The sequence below is a fragment of the Vulpes vulpes genome, chromosome X (genome assembly GCF_048418805.1).
Source record: "Vulpes vulpes isolate BD-2025 chromosome X, VulVul3, whole genome shotgun sequence".
Taxonomy (NCBI): Eukaryota; Metazoa; Chordata; class Mammalia; order Carnivora; family Canidae; genus Vulpes; species Vulpes vulpes.
In genome coordinates, this window is record NC_132796.1 from 72,197,313 (window position 1) to 72,212,784 (window position 15,472).

A 15,472-nucleotide genomic window follows, 5' to 3' on the forward strand; every position below is an offset into this window, starting at 1 on the left:
TCTGCTTTTCCTGTCCTCAGTTAGTACCCTCTGTGTTCACATCAGGACTGCACACGACCTAGATGTCTGGAAAAATCTTTATGTCCAGGAAGAGGTGACTGGGGAGCTGGGGAGGGATGCTGGAATGCAGGTCAGAAGCTCTTCCTGGGTCTCAGTACCTGATTCATCCCAGGGTAAGTTCCTTCCCCTGCATGTCCTACACTGTCACATGGGTGTTCACTGAGCATCTGTCATTCTTCACACCCTTGGTGGCCCAGGGGCTGCAAAAGTTAAGGTAAGTTTCACATGGTCCAGGTCCTTATGGAAGTTATGTTAACCTTCTGGAAGTTATGTTAACCTCTGTAGAACCTCCTTAATGTATACAGAGGAAAAGGGCTCACTGGAATCGTCAGAGACTTCCCAAACATGAGCTGGGCCTGACTCAGTGGGCAGGACTAATGGGAACTGAATGGGAAGGAGAGGATGGGGAGTCCAGCCTGACTCGTAAAAAGTGGGGGCACCCAGGTGAGCAGACATGGCTCTGAGGTAACTGATTGGACACTCCAGGGGGTGAGACCATCTTGGTTTAGGAGCAATTGCAAGATTATTACGTATTTTTCTCTTTGTGAATTACATGATCTAGGAAGTCTGAGTGAAATAAAAGCCTTGCCTGACCTAGGAGATACTTGGTTGGAGGCATGTCCTCCTACCATTATCTCACCACCACTTTTTCTGATGCAGGCTTGGATACTAAGAACAGCCAGGCACCACTTCTTTCCATTTTATTTTATTTTGGAGGGGTGGGGACAGTGTCTAACCTTGTCTGCTCCAGGTCTGAGGTTTCTGCTTTTAGATATAGCCACTGATGGGGGTGAAGTGTCCACATCTAACCACTGTTTTTTCCCAGCACAGGAATTACAGGACAGTGGGATGTCAAGGGAACGTAAATGTTTAATAGAGAATTTTGATTGTTTCTTTAATTTTTCCTCTTTTCCAAGTTCATTTATATATTTTAGAAATGTATTTTCGACAGTATTCCACAAAGTAAATTATTTAAAACTTTCAGACATGAAATTCTACCTCTAGAAGATTCATATGCTCTTTGCCATAGAACACTGTGTCTGTAAAAAGAAGAGACTCATTTAAGAGCTCTCATGGGATCTTTTAGAAGAGGGAACCTCAATCCACAGCCTCCACAGCTTCTCTAGAGTACGCGCCCTACTTGTTCCCTATTGAACAACTCTGAGTTTCCGTTGCCCAACTGGCCCGTGTCCTGGTCATCCCTCTCAAAAGTGGAAGAGGTGAATCCTAGGACAAAGCTTCAGATAGGACAGTTGAAAGCTCTAGAGTCTTCAGTGCATTGTATGAAGCCACACAGCCCATGAGAATTTTTGAATTCACTCTCAGGTTCCTTACAAATGTAAACATGTATCTGGAAATGGTGAGCTGGTGGAATTACTAGATGATTAGAGATAATCAAACCATTATTTGTGTCTGAGGAAACTTCCCACAGGAAGTGAAGTTTAAACTGAAACCTGAGGGAGGCACTAATCAGTGAAAGAGGGGAGCGTAGAGCTAATCTGAGCCCTTAACCAGGTATCATGATCAGGAAATACTCTATGACTTGGTTTGTCCCTGAGGAAATCCTGTGTGGAAATCCACTACCCAGCAGTTGGGCATCTCTGGAAAACTGTGTACCTTCACAGCACAATTATAGAGGTACCTGAACCCATTCTTTCTTTGCTCTGATCCCAGGCCTGTATTATGATTTTCATTAGTGGAACCATAGAAAAGAAGAAAACTGCTGAATGAAGAGATTTAGTCATGATTTTGTTTTACATACTCTTTTACAACTCACAATGCAAAATAGTTTTAATAGAAACGTTTTCCAAATAATAGTTTTCATTGGAGAAAATTAAAAATTGGAGACTAATATCATCTAATGATAAAATCCAGAATGGTGGCATGGACATCATTTACCAGGAAAGGAGGGGCCCTGTCAGAAAGAATTTTCTAGAAGTTTACTTGGAAAATTAAATAATCTAGACGGAGCCCCCAGACATTAAATCATATTAAATCATGTGACAAGAAATTTTCTCCATCTTCCTCCAGCATATGAAAAGCTGTGTTTATGTGTGTGCATGTATGTGTGTGTGTGTGTGTGTGTGTGTGTGTGTGAGAGAGAGAGAGAGACAGAAATGTTAAAAATGAAAAAAAAAAAAAAGAAATGTTAAAAATGTATAGATATATAGTGAGGCACATGTATAAATGGTTGCATACAGATATATATTTTGTAAAACTTTCTGTGATTTCCCTTTAAAAATTACATGTGTATGTATATTAAATGTGTGTACATATAATATAAAGATATAATTTGACAATATTATTTTTATGATCAAATTCCCAATAAGGAATAAACTACAATATTATGAAACCTTATCTCATTTTTTCCTGATTTCAAAGTTATATGCATTTGTTTCAAAATTAAATGCAGTGGAAAAATGTATATTTATGTTAAAAAGGTTTTTGTTATATTTCTTTGATCCTAATACATAGCAAGATGTCCATCCTTGGTAATTTAGTTTATATCCTCCAGATATTTGTCTATGTGTATAGTACTGTATAGGTAGGTTTACATGAACACATATATTGTGTTCACCTAAATCTCTAGATTTTAATCAGTACATATTGTTATTATTATGTCTATCTATGAGATGAGGAAAGATAGGCACTGAGAGGTTTAAGTACCTTCCCTAAGGCCACACAATTGTTATGTGTGCAGAGCTGTGACTGAAACTCACAATATTACCTCCAAAGTCTCTGCTATTATTACCTTCTTGCTCATCTCCAAAGCACCTATGCCATCTCATGTATTCTATATTTTACTTCTTGTTTACTGTCTATTATCAATTCTACTATATCATGAGCTCCATAAAGGCAAAGACTTTGTTCATTTTGTTCATGGTTGTATACCAAAGCATAGACACAGAGTCCTGTAGCCACCATGTAAAAATCTGATATTAATATAGCCACCACAGTTTTATTATGCTTACTATTTGTGTGGTATATCTTTTCCTCTCTTTTTATTTTCAGTCTATTTGACCTTTAAATTTAAACTGTATATCCTATAGACATCACATATTTAGATTGCATTTTAAATCCATTCCTATATTTTAACTTCAGTATTTAGTCTATTTACACTTAAAATAAATATCAATAAAATTAGATTTAATTGTAATACTTTGTTATTTTTAGTGTATCTCCTTTAATTTTTTTTCTGTTCTTTCTTCATCTTCTTTTAGATTAAATGGATATATTTTAGAATTCCATTCTAAATTCCATTTGAGAGAGTGAGAGTGAAAGAGCACAAACAGGGGAGCAGCAGAGGGAAAAGGGGAAGCAGGGTTCTGGTGGATCAGGGAGCCAAATGTGGGGCTGGATCCCAGGACCCTGGGATCATGACCTGAGCTGAAGGCAGACACTTAACGGCCTGTGCCACCCAGGTGCCCCTTTTAGTTTTTCTTTATATGACACTGTCTTTGTTTTGCTTTGACTAGTGACAAATATTTTTGCTGAATAAAAATTTATAGATTGACAGGTTGTTTTTTTCTTCTTTTAGTTCTTTAAAGATATTTTCCAACTATCTTCTGGCCTCCACTGTTTCTGAAGAGAAATCAGTTACTATCATCTATATTGTTGCTACTCTGTATATAATGGGATATCTTGACCTCAACTGCTTTTACCATTTTTCTCTTTGTCTTTGGCATTCACCAGTTTGTCTGTGATGCGCTTAGGTATGGTATTCTTTGTCATTGTCTTGCTTGGGATTTTCTCGGCTTCTTGTATCTGTAAATGTATATCTTTCACCAAATTGAGGAAATTTCCCTCATTATTTCTTCAAACACTTTTTATTCCCCCTTGCCTCCCTTGTCTTCTTGTCTTCTCCTGGCATTCAGGGTACACGTATGTTAGACCTTTGGCATTGTCCTTAGGTTATTGTGACTCAATTTTTTCTAATATTTTTCTCCTGTTATTCAAACTATATAATTTCTATTGATCTCACTTTAGGTTTACAGACTCTTTCCTCCATTACCTTCAGTCTTTTGTGAAGCTCATCCAGAAATTTGTTTCCTTTTAGATATATTTTTGAGGTCTCACATTTCCATTTATAAATATTTTCCATTTCTCAGTTGAAATTTCTTATATTTTCATGCATTATGAGAATATTTTTCTTTATATTTTTGAACACTGCTATAATAGATTTTCTGCTGTTTCCAACATCTAGCTCATTTTGGGGTCAGTTCTATTGATTACCTTTCCAATTTAGTATGGGTTACTCTTTTCTGCTTTTCTCAAATGTCAAATAATTTTGGGTTGTATCATGGATATTGTAAATGATACCTAGTAGATTCTGAGTTTTGTTTCTCTAAAGATTATATTTGTTTCAGCAAGCAGTTAACTTGGCTCAATTTTGAATCCAATCTCTATCTCTCCTGCAAATAGCACTAAGTGAAATATTTCAGCTCTGGCTAAAAGAACAGAAGCTTAGCATTTTCCTCACCATGTGTATGTAGTTCAAGGGTCAACCAGAGGTTTGGACAGAAGACTTTATGCAGATTTTGTGGTACCTTCTCTGTGACTTTCACTTTTCAGTGAATTCCTTCCTCATTTTCCAGCTGCTGTGGTTGTCCCCAAATCTGTCCATTGAATCGTAAACTACTAAGACTATATAGATGTCCATCTAACACTTCATGTGTAACAAGGCAAAAAGTCATAAAAACAGGCAGTACTATTTTTTTCCAGAGTTCATAATTGGGAGCTATGGGAGGATTGGTCCAATATGAGTTACTCTGCCATTACTGGATTTGAAACATATACTGTGCCTTTAATTATGAAAAAAAATGAGCCATTGGATGTCTTGCCCGAAGAATTTGGGAGCTATTTAATTGTGTAAGCAAGGACTGTCTACTTCAGTGGAGATAGAGGACAGAAATACAGATGAATTCTTTAGTTAGTGAGAAAAAAATGGATTTCACATATAGATCTCTATATTTAGAAAAGTGAAACATAAATTAAAATGAATCATTTTTACTAGAATGCCTTGCAAGGAAATGTGTGAGCTTTTATAATCAATTATTGGATCTGTCTTTCTTCTACAATGCACATTGTCTTAAACCATAGGAAGTGACAGGAAGTTCCCCTCATCTATACTCTTACCAAAAAAGAACTCTGCATATGTGTGAACATACATACACATGCATGTGTGAGATATTTATATATATATAGAAGTGTAAAGATAGATATATTTTCTTTTTTAAATTTATTAATTAATTTCTTTATTGGAGTTCAATTATGCCAACATATAGCATAACATCCAGTGCTCATCGCGCCAAGTGGACCCCTCAGTGCCCATCACCCAGTCACCCCAACCCCCCCCCCACCTCTCTTTCCACTACCCCTTGTTCATTTCCCAAAGTTAGGTGTCTCTCATGTTTTGTCATCCTCACTGATCTTTTCACTCATTTCCTCTCCTTTTCCCTTTATTCCTTTCACTAATTTTTATATTCCCCAAATGAATGAGACCATATAATGTTTGTCATTCTTGGATTGACTTATTTCACTCAGCATAATACCCTCCAGTTCCATCCACGTCAAAGCAAATAGTGGGTATTTGTCATTTCTAATGGCTGAGTAATATTCCATTGTATACATAGACCACATCTTCTTTATCCATTCATCTTTTGATGGACACCAAGGCTCTTTCCAAAGTTTGGCTATTGTGGACAATGCTGCTAGAAACATCGGGGTGCAGGTGTTCCGGTGTTTCACTTCATCTGTATCTTTGGGGTAAATCCCCAGCAGTGCAATTGCTGGGTCATACGGCAGTTCTATTTTTAAGTCTTTGAGGAACCTCCACACAGTTTTCCAGAGTGGCTTCACCTGTTCACATTCCTACCAACGGTGCAAGAGGGTTCCCCTTTCTCCACATCCTCTCCAACATTTGTTGTTTCCTGTCTTGTGAATTTTCCCCATTCTCACTGGTGTGAGGTGGTATCTCATTGTGGTTTTGATTTGTATTCCCCTGATGGCCGGTGATGCGGAGCATTTACTCATGTGCTTCTTGGCCATGTCTATGTCTTCCTCTGTGAGATTTCTGTTCATGTCTTTTGCCCATTTCATGATTGGATTGTTTGTTTTTTTTTGGTGTTGAGTTTAAGAAGTTCTTTATAGGTCTTGTATACTAGCCCTTTATCTGATAGGTCATTTGCAAATATCTTCTCCCATTCTGTAGGTTGTCTTTTAGTTTTGTTGACTGTTTCTTTTGCTCTGCAGAAGCATTTTATCTTGATGAATGAAAAATAATTCATTTTTGCTTTTGTTTCCCTTGTCTTTATGGATGTATCTTGCAAGAAGTTACTGTGGCCCAGTTCAAAAAGGGTGTTGCCTGTGTTCTCCTCTAGGATTCTGATGGATTCTTGTCTCACATTTAGATCTTTCATCCATTTTGAGTTTATCTTTGTGTATGGTGTAAGAGAATGGTCTAGTTTCATTCTTCTGAATGTGGCTGTCCAATTTTCCCAGCACCATTTATTAGAGATTGTCTTTTTTCAAATGGATAGTTTTTCCTGATTTGTCGAATATTAGTTGACCATAGAGTTGAGGGTCCACTTCAGGATTCTCTATTCTGTTCCATTGATCTATGTGTCTGGTTTTGTGCCAGTACAACACTGTCTTGATGATCACAGCTCTGTAGTACAAATTAAAATCCAGCATGGTGATGCCCCCAGCTCTGGTTTTCTTTTTCAATATTCCCCTGGATATTTGGGTTCTTTTCTGATTCCACACAAATCTTAAGATGATTTGTTCCAACTCTCTGAAGAAAGTCCATGGTATTTTGATAGGGATTGCATTAAATGTGTAGATTTCCCTGGGTAGCATAGACATTTTCACAATATTAATTCTTCCAATCCTTGAGCATGGAATATTTTTCCATCTCTTTGTGTCTTCCTCAATATCTTTCAGAAGTGTTCTGTAGTTTTCAGGGTATATGTCCTTTACCTCTTTGGTTAGGTTTATTCCTAGGTATCTTCTGCTTTTGGGTGCAATTGTAAATGGGATTGACTCCTTCATTTCTCTTTCTTCAGTCTCATTGTTAGTGTATAGAAATGCCATTGATTTCTGGGCATTGATTTTGTATCCTGCCACACTGCTTAACTGCTGTATGAGTTCTAACAATCTTGGGATGGAGTCCTTTGGGTTGTCTAGGTACAGTATCATGTCATCTGCGAAGAGGGAGAGTTTGACTTCTTCTTTGCCAATTCGAATGCCTTTTATTTCTTTTTGTTGCCTGATTGCTGAGGCTAGGCCTTCTAGTACTATGTTGAATAGCAGTGGTGAGAGTGGACATCCCTGTCTTGTTCCTGATCTGAGGGGAAAGGCTCCCAGTGTTTCCCCATTGAGAATGATATTTGCTGTGGGCTTTTTGTAGATGGCTTTTAAGATGCTGAGGAATGTTCCCTGTATGCCTACACTTCAAGAGTTTTGATCAGGAATGGATGCTGTCTTTTGTCAAATGCTTTCTCTGCATCTATTGAGAGGGTCATATGGTTCTTGTTTTTTCTCTTGTTGATATGATCAATCACATTGATCGCTTTACGAGTGTTGAACCAGCCTTGCGTGCTGGGGATAAATCCCACTTCATCACGGTGAATAATCTTCTTAATGTATTGTTGGATCCTATTGGATAGTATCTTGTTGAGAATTTTTGCATCTGAGTTCATCAGGGATATTGGTCTATAACTCTTTTTGGTGGGGTTTTTGTCTGGTTTTGGAATTAAGGTGATGCTGCCCTCATAGAACGAGTTTGGAAGTATTCTATCTCATTCTATCTTTCCAAGCAGCTTTAGTAGAATAGGTATTGCTTCCTCCTTAAACATTTGATAGAATTTCCCTGGAAAGCCATCTGGCCCTGGAATTTGTGTCTGGGGAGGTTTTGGATGACTGCTTCAATTTCCTCCCTGGTTATTGGCCTGTTAAGGTTTTCTATTTCTTCCTGTTCCAGTTTTGGGAAGTTGTGGTTTTCCAGAAGTGCATCCATTTCTTCTAGATTGCCTAATGTATTGGCATATAGCTGCTCATAATACGTTTTTAAAATCGTTTGTATTTCCGTGGTATTGTTGGTGATATCTCATTTTTCATTCCTGATTTTAATAATTTGAGTCTTTTATCTTTTGTTTTTAATAAGGCTGGCTCATGGTTTCTCTATCTTATTAATTCTTTCAAAGAACCAACTCTTGGTTTTGTTGATCTGTTCTACAGTTCTTCTGGTCTCTATTTCATCGAGGTCTGCTCGAATATTTATTAACTCTCTTCTTCTGCTGGGTGTAGGATCTACTTGCTGTTTTTTCTCCAGCTCCTTTAGATGCAAGGTTAGCTTTTGTATTTGGGTTCTTTCCAGTTTTTGGATGGATGCTTGTATTGCAATGTATTTCCCCCTCAGAACTGCTTTTCCTGTATCCCAAAGATTTTGAATGGCTGTATCTTCACTCTCATTAGTTTCTATCAATCTTTTTAATTCTTCTCTAATTTCCTGGTTGACCCATTCATCTTTTAGCAGGATGGTCCTTAACCTGCACGTGTTTGAATTTCGTCCAAACTTCTTCTTTTGATTTAGTTCTAGTTTCAAAGAATTATGGTCTGAAAATATGCAGGGGACAATCCCAATCTTATGGTATCAGTTAAGACCTGATTTGTGACCCAGTATGTGGTCTATTCTGTAGAAAGTTCCATGTGCTCTTGAGAAGGATGTGTATTCAGTTGCATTTGGATGTAAATATCTGTGAAATCCATATGGTCCAGTGTATCATTTAACACTCTTATTTCTTTGGAGATGTTGTGCTTAGAAGATCTGTCAATTACAGAAAGCGCTGTGTTCAAATCTCCCAGTATAAGTGTATTATTATCTAAGTATGTCTTAACTTTGTTTATTAATTGATTGCTATACTTGGCAGCTCCCACATTCGGGGCATAAATCTTCATGATTGTTAGGTCCTCTTGTTGGATAGATCCTTTAAGTAGGATATAGTGTCCCTCTTCATCTCTTACTACAGTCTTTGGGATAAACTTTATCTGATATAAGGATGGCTACCCCTGCTTTCTTTTGAGGACCATTTGAATGGTAATGGTTATCCAACTTTTTATTTTCAGGCTGTAGGTGTCTTTATGTCTAAAATGACTCTTTCATAGACAGCAAATAGATGGGTCTTGCTTTTTTATCCAGTCTGAAACCCTGTGCCTTTTGATGGGATCATTAAGCCCATTCACGTTCAGAGTTACTATTCAAAAATATGAATTCAGTGTCATCTTAAAACCTACACAGTAACTGTTTTTGTGGATTGTTTCTTGGACTTCCTCTTTCTTTTATAGAGTCCCCTTTCTTGCAGAGCTGGTTTGGTGGTCACATATTCTTTCAGTTTCTGCCTGTCTTGGAAGCTCTTTATCTCTCCTTCTGTTCTGAATGAGAGCCTTGCTGGATAGAGTCTTCTTGTCTGCATGTTCTTCTCATTTAGGACCCTGAATATATCCTTCCAGCCGTTTCTGGCCTGCCAGGTCTCTGTGGAGTGGTCTACTGTTAACCTAATACTTCTCCCCATAAAGGATTTCTTGTCTCTTGCTGCTTTAAGGATCTTCTCTTTATCTTTGGAATTTGCAAGTTTCACTATTAAATGTTGGGGTGTTGAATGGTTTTTATTGATTTTAGGGGGGATCTCTCTGTCTCCTGGATCTGAATGCCTGTTTCCCTTCCCACGTTAGGAAAGTTCTCAGTGATTTTTTCAAATACACTTTCTGGTCCTCTGTCCCTCTGGAACCCCAATTAAATGTAGATTTTTCTTTCTGAGGCTGTCATTTATTTCTCTTAACCTATCCTCATGATCTTTTAATTGTATTTCTCTTTTTTCCTCAGCTTCAGTACTTGCCATCAACTTGTATTCTATGTCACTCACTCGTTCTGCCACCTCATTAACCGTCATCGTTAGGACCTCCAGTTTGGATTGCATCTCAATTGATTGATTTTTAATTTCAGCCTGATTAGATCTAAATTCTGCAGTTATGAAGTCTTTTGAATCCTTTATGCTTTTTTCCAGAGCCACCAGTAGCTTTATAGTTGTGCTTCTGAATTGGCTTTCTGACATTGAATTGTAACCCAAATTCTGTGACTCTGTGGGAGTTTTTGATTCTTTCTTTTATGGTAAGTTCTTCCTTCTAGTTATTTTGCTCAGTGAAGGGTAGCTAAAAGAAAATTGTACTGGGAAAAGGAAGGAAAAAGGGGGGAGAAAGGGGGAAAAGAAACAAAAAACAAAAAAAATCGAGGAGGGGTATTCTCTGATTCTATGTATCGTAAGTCCCTCGACTTCCCCTGGAGCTTTCCAGTGCTGCTTGGTTAAGAACTTGCTCTTCTCCTGTTCTTCCAGTTGGTCTTCTGGGGGAGCGGCCTGCTGTGCTGATCTCAGGTGTGTGCACCTGGGGCAGCTGTCCCACCCTTGCCAGGTGCATGGTTCAGAGGGGAGGTGTTTATCCTGTGAGGCCCCTTCTCCCTGGCGGCCCTGCTCAGTCTCAGGCACAAGGTGATACCAGGAGGAACAACAGTGGTGGCGGCCAGCTCTCCAGCCCTGGAGTCAGCTCCCACAGTAACTACCACAGTCTCCCAGTCTGCAGGGGCGTGGATGCTCCAGGGGCGGGGGGTGCTGATCTGCACAGCTCGGGGCCACTGGCGGCAGGAGTGTCCTTGCTGTCCTGGGCCCTCCCGGCCTCTGCCTGTCCTGGGGGGAGACCCGCATCCTGGGCTGTGTCCCCTGACGCCTTGGGCTCCAGGGCCTGTGCTGCTGGAATCGTGCTCCCGGGGCCGAAGCCCCCTCTGTGCAGAGCCGCTGCCTGAGCCGCTGCCTGAGCCGCTGCCTGAGCTGCTCCCGGGGCCCTGCTGGGCACGAGCTCCAGCCCTTTAGGGAGCTCGGCCTGTGGTGTATGGCGCACTCTCCCCCGGGGCGCACTTTCTCTGTTAGTGACACCGGGAGCCTGGGGGCTCCACTGTCCCTCCTGGGATCTTGCCCGAGTTCCCTGAGTTCCCTGTGAGTGCCTTTCTTCCGGGAAGATTGGTAAAGTTCCTGCTTCTCCGGGACTGGGTTTTTCTGTCCTGGAGGCTCCGTCCCCTGGCTTTAGCCCAGCTTCTCTTGGGAGCCCCTCCCCCACTGAATGCTTATTTATTTATTTTTTTCCGTCTTCCTACCTTGATAGAAGCGTAAACTCTTCTGACTGTAGCATTCCAGCTGTTCTCTCTTTAAATTTCAGGGCCGAATTTGTAGGTTTTCAGGATGATTTGAAAGTTATCTAGGTAAGTTGGTGGGAACAGGTGACTTGGGGATCCTACTCTTCCACCACCTCGCCCCCTCCCCAAGATAAATATATTTTCAAAGGAAAATGCAATCTTATCATACCATATGTTTACAACATGTCTCTTTCAGATAACAACGTATTTTCCAAGTAATTGAGTACATTTCTAAAATAATTTTTAAGGTTTAATTCACACATTTAGCCTATATTTAGAATTTTTTATTTTGTTTCCTTTCACTAATTACAAAATTCGTGTTTGCTCAAAACAAGTTATTATCTTGTATTTTCCTTTCCATCCATCTATGCTATGTATTAATTTGGTTATATAAATTATACATCTATCTACCTATCTATATACGTAAGGAAACTGTATCCAAATATTAACTTTGTTTATCAGTAGGTATTTGGATTGCTGATTATTACCACCTTTATACTTGATTGTACTCTCCAGCAATTTACTGCTATTACAATTGCCATTTAAATGTCCACTGATACATGGTTCCATTGCAGATGGTTCCTTGGTTCTTGCCTTGTAGGGAACTCAGGGAATTCTGAGCATTTGTCCCACATGTGTTATATTATTTATTCCTGTGAGAAAGGTAATTATCATCTCCATTCTCTAGAAAAGGAAACTGAAGTTTGAAAACAAGAAGGATATTGTCTAGGGTCACATAACTCCTTGAGGAAAAGACAGAGATGATAACCAATGCCTTTCAAACTGCCAACCCCATATTCCCTCTAGGATACCACCAAGTTCAGCTATAACATAATCCCTCAGCTGTAAATTACATGCTTACAAAATTCAAAATTGTTTTCAGATTGGAAAAGCATTAAGATGAAGTGAAAGGAGCTTATGTTTTAGGCTTGATTCGGCTTTCAAGGACCTTACCCTCTTTGTCCCTGCTTTACTTTCCTCATTTGTATAGTGGGAACTGTCAATCTGGCCTCCATTCATTGTAGTTAGAATTAAAGGATCTAAAAGATGCTGGCATGAGGTGAAAATCTAAAATAGTTAGTTTATCACCATTACCATAGATATTCTTTCCCCATTATAAAGACTGCTTTTATAAAACTACCTCAGTAACTCAAGAACTGGCTGACTCATGAGGTCATATGCTAAGGCCATTTAACTCTTATCTGCATGATAGAACCTATGAAGTCAATCCAGCAAGTTAAGACGACCAATTCTTGAGACTGAAAGACCACAAGGTTTCCAGTTGGGAGGTTTCTGGATGCTGCGAAGTCAAGATCCAGAGCCCCTCTTCTGTCTCTTTCAGGATAGATGTCCTTGTGTGCCTCAGTTGGGTTATATGTAAAATAAGACTAATAGCATCTTACTTATAGGATTGTGGTGAGGGGAAACTGGGAAAACCCATAGAAAGTGTTTGGTGTATAGCAAAAAATGCTAGTCTGGACCTTAGCCATCTCTTCCATCCTCCCATAAAAGGGATGCCTGACACCATAATTCTTCTAGAGTATGTCTGGAAATATAACCATGGCAAGGAATATATATATATATATATATATATATATATATATATATATATATATTCCAATCATGTTACAAATGAGAATCAGAGTGATTTCTAAATGGTAAGGTGGCTTATCCAAGGGTTTTGAGAAAATGAGAAGCCATCTCTATCTACTATCTATTTCTGCCATCTTCCACATTGGAGTATGTGGCTCTGATCTTTAATGTGGGGTCCCACAGTTTCTGCACACTATTCTGGCTTCTCAATTCTGATGCCAGAATGCTTACATCTGCCAAACCTCTCAGTACAGGGTCAGAGAAGGTAACCAATGCATGCCACTGACATTTGTATATATGCATACAGAAATGCCTATACATTTATACAGGTACACACATGTGTAGAAATCCTCACAATAATAAGAAAAAGAAAACAGTGGTTATTGCTGAGTAGGGACATTGATCATGATTTTTTTCTTTCTGATAATTGTCTCTATTTTACACATTTTAAAATTTGGATATATTTTCCAAACATAATATAAATACATGTGAAGGATGTCCTATTGTTTAAAAACTAAAAAAGTGCGGAACCTCTAGATTTTTATGGTTTTTGTCTTAAAAATCTTCCATCCATATTTAGGTCTTCCATCCATTCTGAGTTTACTTTGGGTATGGTGTAAGAAAATGGTCCAGTTTCATTCTTCTGCATGTTTCTGTCCAGTTTTCCCAACACCATTTGTTGAAAAGACTGTCTTTTTCCCATTGGATATTCTTTATTAATTTGTTGAAGATTAATTGACCACATGATTGTGGGTTCATTTCTGAGTTTTGTATTCTGTTCCAGTGACTTATGTGTGCCTGTACCATGCTGTTTTGATCACAGTGGCTTTGTAATATAACTTGAAGTTAATAATTGTGATGTGTCTAGCTTTTTTTCCACCCAAAATTGCTTTGGCTATTTTGGTTTTTTTTTTGTGGTTCCATATAAATTTTAAAATTGTTTGTTCTAGTTCTGTAAAAAATGCTGTTGATATTTTGATAAGGGTTGCATCAAATGTATAGATTGCTTTGTGTAATATAGACATTTAAAATATTTTATTTTATTTTTTAAAGATTTTATTTATTCATGAGAGAGACACACACACAGAGAGAATCAGAGACATAGGCAGAGGCAGAATCAGGATCCATGCAGGGACCCCGATGTGGGACTCCATCCCGGGACTCTGGGATGACGCCCTGAGCCAAAGTCAAATGCTCAACCGCTGAGCCACCCAAGCATGCCTAAAAGATTTTATTTATTTATTTGAGAGAGGGATGGAGGGAGGGAGGGAGGGAGGGGGAGAGAGAGAGAGAGAGAGAGAGAGAGAGAGAGAGAGAGAATAGAGAATGAGCTGGGGGATGGGCAGAGGGGAAGGGAGAAGTAGACTCCCTGTTGTGCAGGGAGGCCAACATGGGGCTTGATCCCAGGACCCCGAGATCATGACCTGAGCCGAAGGCAAATGTTTAACTAACTGAGCCACCCAGGCACCGCTAGTATAGGCATTTTAACAATATTTGTTCTTCCAACCTATGAGCGTGGAATGTCTTTCCATCTTTTTGTGTTCTCTTTCTTTCATCAGTGCTTTATAGTTTTCACAGTACAGTTCTTTCCCCTCTTTTGTTAGGTTTATTCCTAGGTATCTTACGGTTTTGGTGCAATTTTAAGTGTGATTGAGTCCTCCATTTCTCTTTCTGCTGCTTAATTATTGGTGTATAGAAATGCAACAGATTTCTGTATGTTGATTTTGTATCCTGTGACTTTACTGCATTTGTATATCAATTCTAGCAAATTTTTGGTGGAGTCTTTTGGGTTTTCCATATAGAGTATTATGTCAAATAGCGCAAATAATGAAAGTTTGACTTCTTCCTTGCTGATTTGTATTTTATTTATTTATTTATTTATTTATTTATTTATTTATTTATTATTTATTTATCGTTGCCTGATTGCTGACGTTAGGACTTCCAGTATTATGACAAATAACAATGATGAGAGTGGATGTCCCTGTTTTGTTCCTGGCTATAGACAAAAAGCTCTCAGTTTTTCCTGATATTAGCTGTAGATTTTTCATATATGGCCTTTATGATGTTGAGGTATATTCCTGCTACACCTACTTTGTTGAGGGTTTTATCAGGAATGGATATTGTACTTTGTCAAATGCTTTTTCTGCATCTATTGAAATGATCCTATGCTTCTTATCCTTTCTTTTTTTAATTTGATGTATCACATTGATTGATTTGTGAATATTGAACCACTCTGGCAACCCAGGAGTAAATCCCACTTTATCATTGCGAATTATTATTATTTTTGTAATTATTTTTTAATGTATTGTTGGATTCAGTTTGCTAGTATTTTATTGATAATTTTCGCATCTATGTTCATCAGGGATATTTGACATCAACCATAGTTTCTTCTTTCTAGATATGTCTCCTGAGGCAAGGAAACAGAAGCAAAAATAAACTTTTGGGACTTCATCAAAATAAAAAGCTTCTGCAAAGTGAAGGAAACAATCAACACAGCTAAAAGGCAGCCTGCTGAATGGGAGAAAATATTTTCAAATGACATATATGATAAAGCATTAATATCCAAAATATATAAAG